Here is a 6,356-nt window from a genome sequence, read left to right as displayed (position 1 = left end):
GAGATTATTCAAGTAAGTCATCCGGTAGTGTCTGCATAATGAACAAAACAACTTCTTTAATTCCATTCTCTTGTCAGGCATTTTATACAGTAATACAGCTGTCTGGACCTGGTGATCTGATTCCTACCCAAGCTCTTAACGATAAGAATTAATCAAAGACATAATTAAAGTTTATCAGACTCATGCAAAACCATTTTCCATCATTGCTTAATTTGACATTCCCTCAAAGTATCCATTGTTTAACAGTCTCAAGGAAAAATGCACAGGAACCTCCTGCTGTTAAGGAAAAATTCTCATATATTAACTTTCGGTCCCCCCTTTAATAAAGTCTCTTCACTGCATTTTAAAAGTAAGCCTGGTTTGTTTGAAGACACAACCATGTCATTCAGGGATGTTGGAACTAGTTTCTGGAAGAGAGTGCTATGATGCTCCCCCAGAGTACATTTATGCCAGAAAAGTCCACATTTGGTGGCCTCTGGCACATTCTAATGCCACTATGCAATCACATAAAGTGATCTTAATTTGCATATTTTAATGAGTTTACATACGCCATTGTAAACATGTGGGATGATGAATTATTGTAAAGGAGAATTACGCTTCTTGTGTGTTTTAGCCCACACCATCTGTAAATACCTACTAATATTTAAAACCACACCTATTCCTGATTGATAAGAACTTTTGTAATTAAGAATCATCAGACCATATTTATTAATTAGAAACACAAATTCACTCATGTATTACTTCAGGAAGTTCCATTATATCATGTTACCATACCATTTTTAAAAACATGCATTTGGGGGCATCTAACAGTTTGCATAATTGGTCAATGGCAAGAAAACGGGCTACAAAGGAGTTCTATTAAACATTTATTCTTCATGTGATATGGGCCTGTTACTTTTGACAACATTGCCTGTTATAGTGGGTGTTTCCAAAAAGATGTAAGTAAAGAGAGGCTAATTCATTCATATGATAATTATGCCCATACACGCCTGTGTGGCATATACGGAAGAGGACTTTTTGATGCTTACTGTGCAATTCTCAAGTTGTTGCCACTGGTGTTTTCCGAATTAGCCCATCAAATGAGGATGTTCACTGTCCGTGCAATTAATGCAATGAAGAATGTGTTGTGTTGTAATTAAATAATTTGCTAATCTTCGTCAAAGTTCAAAAACATGTTTCTTGCACAGTTATTTTTTTAATGTGATTTCCAACGGATCAGAGTACTGTCACTTGGCTGCCTGCCAATCTTCCCAGCCCTTGTCACATGACCAATTAATGTTTCTATAATGTCTATGCAACATTCAAATACTATGGAACCAGCACTGGAATTGTTTTTTGCAAACTGTTCTATCTTATCCAATATTTCCTACATTTCAAAGCAAAATTTGCTCTATAGTATTCTGATAAAAGCCCCCCCCAACCCCTTGCAACCTGTGTCATGATTGACAGCAGGGTCGTCCTATGGCAGTACGCCTAGGTAGATAAGGAGGGTCCATGGTGAAGTAAAGTTAAAGACAAAAAGATTTAAGAGAAGGGAGATGTGTTCAACCATTACTTGAGTTTTTTTTTTTTTTTATATAATAGGCTACCATTTCCTGCTTTTATTCAGTAAAATTACAAAAGAAGGCAACTTTTTTTCTTTTTCACATCAGCTATTTAAAAAGGCACTACTTTCTTGGTTTCCCCCAGCATGACTCCGGCACATCACAGCTCCGCTGCCCGTTACCTGCTCGTTGTGAGGGCGGAGGGCAGGCGAGCAATCTATGGTTATCAATAGTGAGTGACACGGACCGTAAATAATATCAGGTGCATAAACTAGCTAGCTAAAGTTATGTCGTAGCTGAAGGCCATGAAGCCCTCGGAAGCCCAGGGACGGAAAAGAAGATAATAGGAGGAGGAAAAATGTGAAAAAGACGGAGGTAATGTGCTATAACAAGGTTTTAGTTAACTATCTGTTGCAATTATCTGCTAACGTTAGCTTGTTATGGATGGGTGGTAGGCTACTCTGTTCTGTTTTTTCCAAATTTAGCTAGCTAGCTAACTGCTACTGTTTTTCATTAAGATGAGACTATTCATGTTTTTAGAAAATAACCATAGATGTAATGTAGGTTATAGCTACAGCTTTTTTGTGAAGCGTGTTAGGACATAAGACCTAACATTAACGTTATTATTATTGACATTTTTGTGTAACTTTACTTAGTTAGCTTACGCCCTATTCGATAGAAAATTGGTAATTTCCATCACCTGTTGTAAATAACGGTTTTCCATTTTTAATGAAGAAGGGCATGCATGCAAGAAGTGCTCAACAATAGAAATGTATGCATGGTGTAGGTAATGTTGGGGTTGTAAAACTTAGGAAAACGTTTTGGCTAAGCTGAAAAATCTTTGCCTTTTTTTGAAGAGAAAATGTATTTCTGGAATTGATTTTCATTTTTTTATCAGTACTTTCTCACTACTATAAAGTGGCATGTTGACAATATCAAATAATAATTTGAACTAACCCAGTACAGTGTAAATGCAGTATTGAAGCTAAATGCGGCATTGGCTGTTTCTATACAATGAGTTATTTAATTTCTTCATACAGAGTCTGTCAGCACTAAAGTATGGTTAGTGTACTCTAACTTGCAAGAGTTTGCATGACCTTTTTCCCGCTCAGAAATAGTCGTGACAACTATTTCTGTAGTGAAACAAAATTATCTCCAGCAGATTTAGCAGTTTTTTAAGCTATCTAAGTATTGAAATTGTATTGGTATAGAGAGATGCAAAAACAAGCACAGTTTTAGTCAACAACAATAACAACAACACAAAGCCGTCATATCAGCATTCAGAAAGCCAAAGAAATCCCTGTAATTATTTTTGCTCTCTAGAGTGTTAAAGGCTGTAATGCAGCTTAGGGGGAATTATTATTACCTGGGTTTTACAGCACCTTTTCTATTAACACTATGTTGTAAAATACCCAATGTTTCACAATATTTATCCTTTCTTCACAGAAGCACTTTTAAAATGTTTAAATCCAGCCCGTACTATCCATGGGCCATCTGCGAACACTTCTGCTCCCTCAGCCTCTGCAAGTGATGCTGCGTCCATCTCTTCTCCCTTCACCTCTGCACAAGTAAGTGACAAAAAAGGCTGGCCATCTGTTTAAATTTGTACAGTTAGACAATTGTTTGTAGAAAGTGGACCGTATCCAGTCACATTTTTTGAGGGAATTTTTTAAAACAAAAAAAGATGGGAGGTGTAACAGCATGACTTTTTAAGAAGAGGGTTAGTCAGTGGAGAGAAAAATCAAAAGAAGCTGGCTTACGCACAGTATATACTCCAAAAAGAAGAGCTAAGCTCCTGCCTCAAAAAGTTTTCCCCAAGAGGTTTGTATATTTGTGTTTCCTGCTACTTACGATCTAATTGGAGACAATCAGAATTTACCTTTTTTAATTTTCAGATTGGTTGGTTTTGAGGCATACTTGTAACATTATGAAAATTTAAGCGAGTGTGTCAGAGTTGAGCGTGCACAGAGTGAAGGGGTTGAGAGAGAGGGAGACATGAACGGAGCGCAGCAGCGTCTGACTGCATGCAGAGAGAGTTTTTGGGAGGGCACATGAGTGAACTGGGTTAGAGGGGTTATTATTGCACGTTAATATGGATAATAGCTAACATGCAAATACATTTATTGAGCACGAACTATGTTTTAGTTTGGTAATTTGCTAAAGTGTTAATTTCTTATCCAAATGTAATTTGCTTGCAAAATATAGTTTTCTGTGCTCAAATAGTAATGGGCGATATGCAGTAAAAACAATGCAAAATTGGCCTACGATAGAAAGTAGTCGAGTTGTACCATGGAGCCTTTCATCAGCCTGACAATTCACTATGTAACGGACGATTGGAATGTTGGCAGACGATGTGTGTTTGTGTGTGTCTTTGTGTTTGTGCATGCTTGGGTGTGTGTGCTCAAATGTGTTAGGCTGTAGGTAAGAAACTTTGTTTGAAATGTGTTTTTATTTAAAGGATTTGTGCATTTTTTCCGTATATTGAAAGTATTTTCACTACAGTCCCTGACAAATGTCTTGTCGCTTATCTATTTTGTAGAAACATCTGCTATTAACCTGACTTTTATTTATTCAATTGGTGTAAGAAATAGCTCATATGAAAAGCTAAAACCCTCCCAAAGGATGTCAAGGGCACTGAAATAAATTATTTCACTAAAAAAAAGATTTTTTTTATAAACAAGACAGAAAGGTCAAATTTGGCAAGACAAAAGTTTTGTCGCCTATACATAAATTGAACAAATTTACTACAAATACTAAAATATGTCAGCAAATTAAATAGTGGTGCTTGGAGATTCAAATTTAATATCTTGTAGACTTCCATGAGCTGAAGGACTGCATCCATGCGGTTTGGCAAGGATTCATACAGTGTATTGATGAAGTCATCAGGAATAGCTAGGAAAGCAGTCTTGCTGCCTCCCAGAGTTATCAATATTCTTTGGTTGGTCCATGTTCCTCTTTCATCCTACCCCACATATGCTCAATGATGTTCATGTCTGGTGACTGGGCCGGCCAATCCTGGAGCATCTTGATCTTCTTCGCTTGAGGAACTTTGAAGTGGAGATGGAAGTATGCGATGGAGCACCATCCTGCTGGAGAATTTGGCCTCTTTTATGGTTGGGAATATAAGAGGTAGCTAAGATTTCTTGGTATTGAGACTATTGATGTTGCCTTCCACCTGCAGATCTTGCACACCCCCATACTGGATGTAACCCCAGACCATGATTTTTCCGCCACCAAACTTCACTGTTTTTTGGGTAAATCTTGGATCCATGCGGGCTCCAGTAGGTCTCCTGCAATATTTGCGGCAACTGTGGTGTAATTCAACAGAAGATTCATCTGAAAAATCCATTTCTTCTACTTCTCCAGCGTCCACTTTAGCAGGCTGTGGGCCTTGGCAAATGCCACACGGTTTTTCAATTGTTTTGTTTAGTGGTGGCTTCTGGGCACTGATTCGACCATGGAGGCCATTTCAAGACAGAATCCACAAACTGTTTGGTTGACACAGGGATTCAGGGGACCAGGTCTGGTGGAGCTCTGGTGCAGTGGAAAATGGGCTGGCCTTGGATTTTCGAGCAACAAACGGTCCTCTCGAGCAGTTGTCTTGCGGGGTCTGCCTGACCTGGGCTTGTCAAACATCTCAGTGTCTTCAGATGTTTTTTTAATCCTCTGTACATGACGCTGAGACACATTGAAGGTGTCTGCCACATCAGCAGTGGATCTGGTCTCAGCCTCTTGATAATCAAACTTTAGTCTCAGGGTGAATCTTAGGCCTGTTTGCAGAGGTCTAGTTGCAGTTGATGTGAAGGTCTAGTGTACCGGGGTTGTTTTTATACACACCTGAGACCTAATTGATCCATTATTAGTCACAGGTGAAGCTCGGCGACAACACTTATGTCTTTGCAAAAATTGACTCAATGGGCTTTACCAAGCTGTGAATATTAGAATACTTTTTGACAGTTTCTTTTTGCACTGAAACATTATTACAAAAGCGTTTGGGATTAAAATGAGCCATTTCTTGTAAATAAATCTTGATTAGAAATATATTTCAGCGGCACTTCAGGTCAAATTGTACACAAGCGACAAGACTTTTGTCAGGGACTGTACAGTGTCTGTGAAAGGAAAGAAACCCCTTTAAACTTTTTCTTTGTCAAAGTTTCTGCAACTAGTGCAGATGAATGTAATTTATCTGCAACATTATGTTGTATAATTACAGTATTGAACAATACATTTTCTCAATGCTACATTCTACGTTTCTTTTAATTTTAAAAATAATATATTTAGCCCGAGGTGTCAAAAATATTCACATTCATTACTCAGATAGAAGTATGTGTACTGCGGTTTAAAAAGACTTCTGTAGAAGTTGAAGTATCAAATCAAGCTTTTTACTCAAGCAAAAGTGTAATAGTACTGGTATCAAAACTACGTAAAGTGTAAAAGTAATGTAAGGAAACAAATAATATCAATATACTTTTTCAAATTAGACGCAGAGATTTGGAAACAATGAGCTTGTGGTACTTGGGTGTACAGAGCTTGCAGCACATTCAAAAGGAATTGTTTTTGGATCCAGCCATTTTGAAACCTTCTTCCAGGTACGGCCAGGGATGTAGAAGGGTTGGCTGGTCGTCCTGGCTACCAACCTCCTCGCTGGTGCTTGCTTGGGACATTTCGCTTGAGTTCTCTTGAGTCTCTGCCACGGACATCTTCATACTGGGCTACACACGTCTGCTATTTCCTTGCTGGAGTATGACTTGATATGTATCATGTGCAGGTGCGATGGATCACATACAGACCAATAGGGTGTCGGAATGGTAT

At 38.3% G+C, this 6,356-nt stretch overlaps 2 long non-coding RNA genes across 2 annotated transcripts in view; both read left to right on the top strand.

Moving 5' to 3' along the window:
- The window catches only part of LOC116702138 (uncharacterized), a 21,534-nt gene that overhangs the window by 2,705 nt on the left and 12,473 nt on the right, over positions 1–6,356 (top strand). Inside the window, exon 2 of the long non-coding RNA XR_004335071.1 lies at positions 1,222–1,225. This is a non-coding gene — a long non-coding RNA (uncharacterized LOC116702138). The remainder of the gene's footprint in view (positions 1–1,221; positions 1,226–6,356) is intronic.
- The window catches only part of LOC116702135 (uncharacterized), a 10,538-nt gene continuing 5,924 nt past the window's right edge, over positions 1,743–6,356 (top strand). The window contains exons 1-2 of the long non-coding RNA XR_004335068.1: positions 1,743–1,919; positions 2,991–3,112. This is a non-coding gene — a long non-coding RNA (uncharacterized LOC116702135). The remainder of the gene's footprint in view (positions 1,920–2,990; positions 3,113–6,356) is intronic.

This window comes from Etheostoma spectabile, chromosome 14 (assembly GCF_008692095.1).
Source record: "Etheostoma spectabile isolate EspeVRDwgs_2016 chromosome 14, UIUC_Espe_1.0, whole genome shotgun sequence".
Classification (NCBI taxonomy): Eukaryota; Metazoa; Chordata; class Actinopteri; order Perciformes; family Percidae; genus Etheostoma; species Etheostoma spectabile.
Note: the sequence above shows the minus strand (reverse complement) of the source record. Positions and strands in the feature narration are given on the sequence as shown.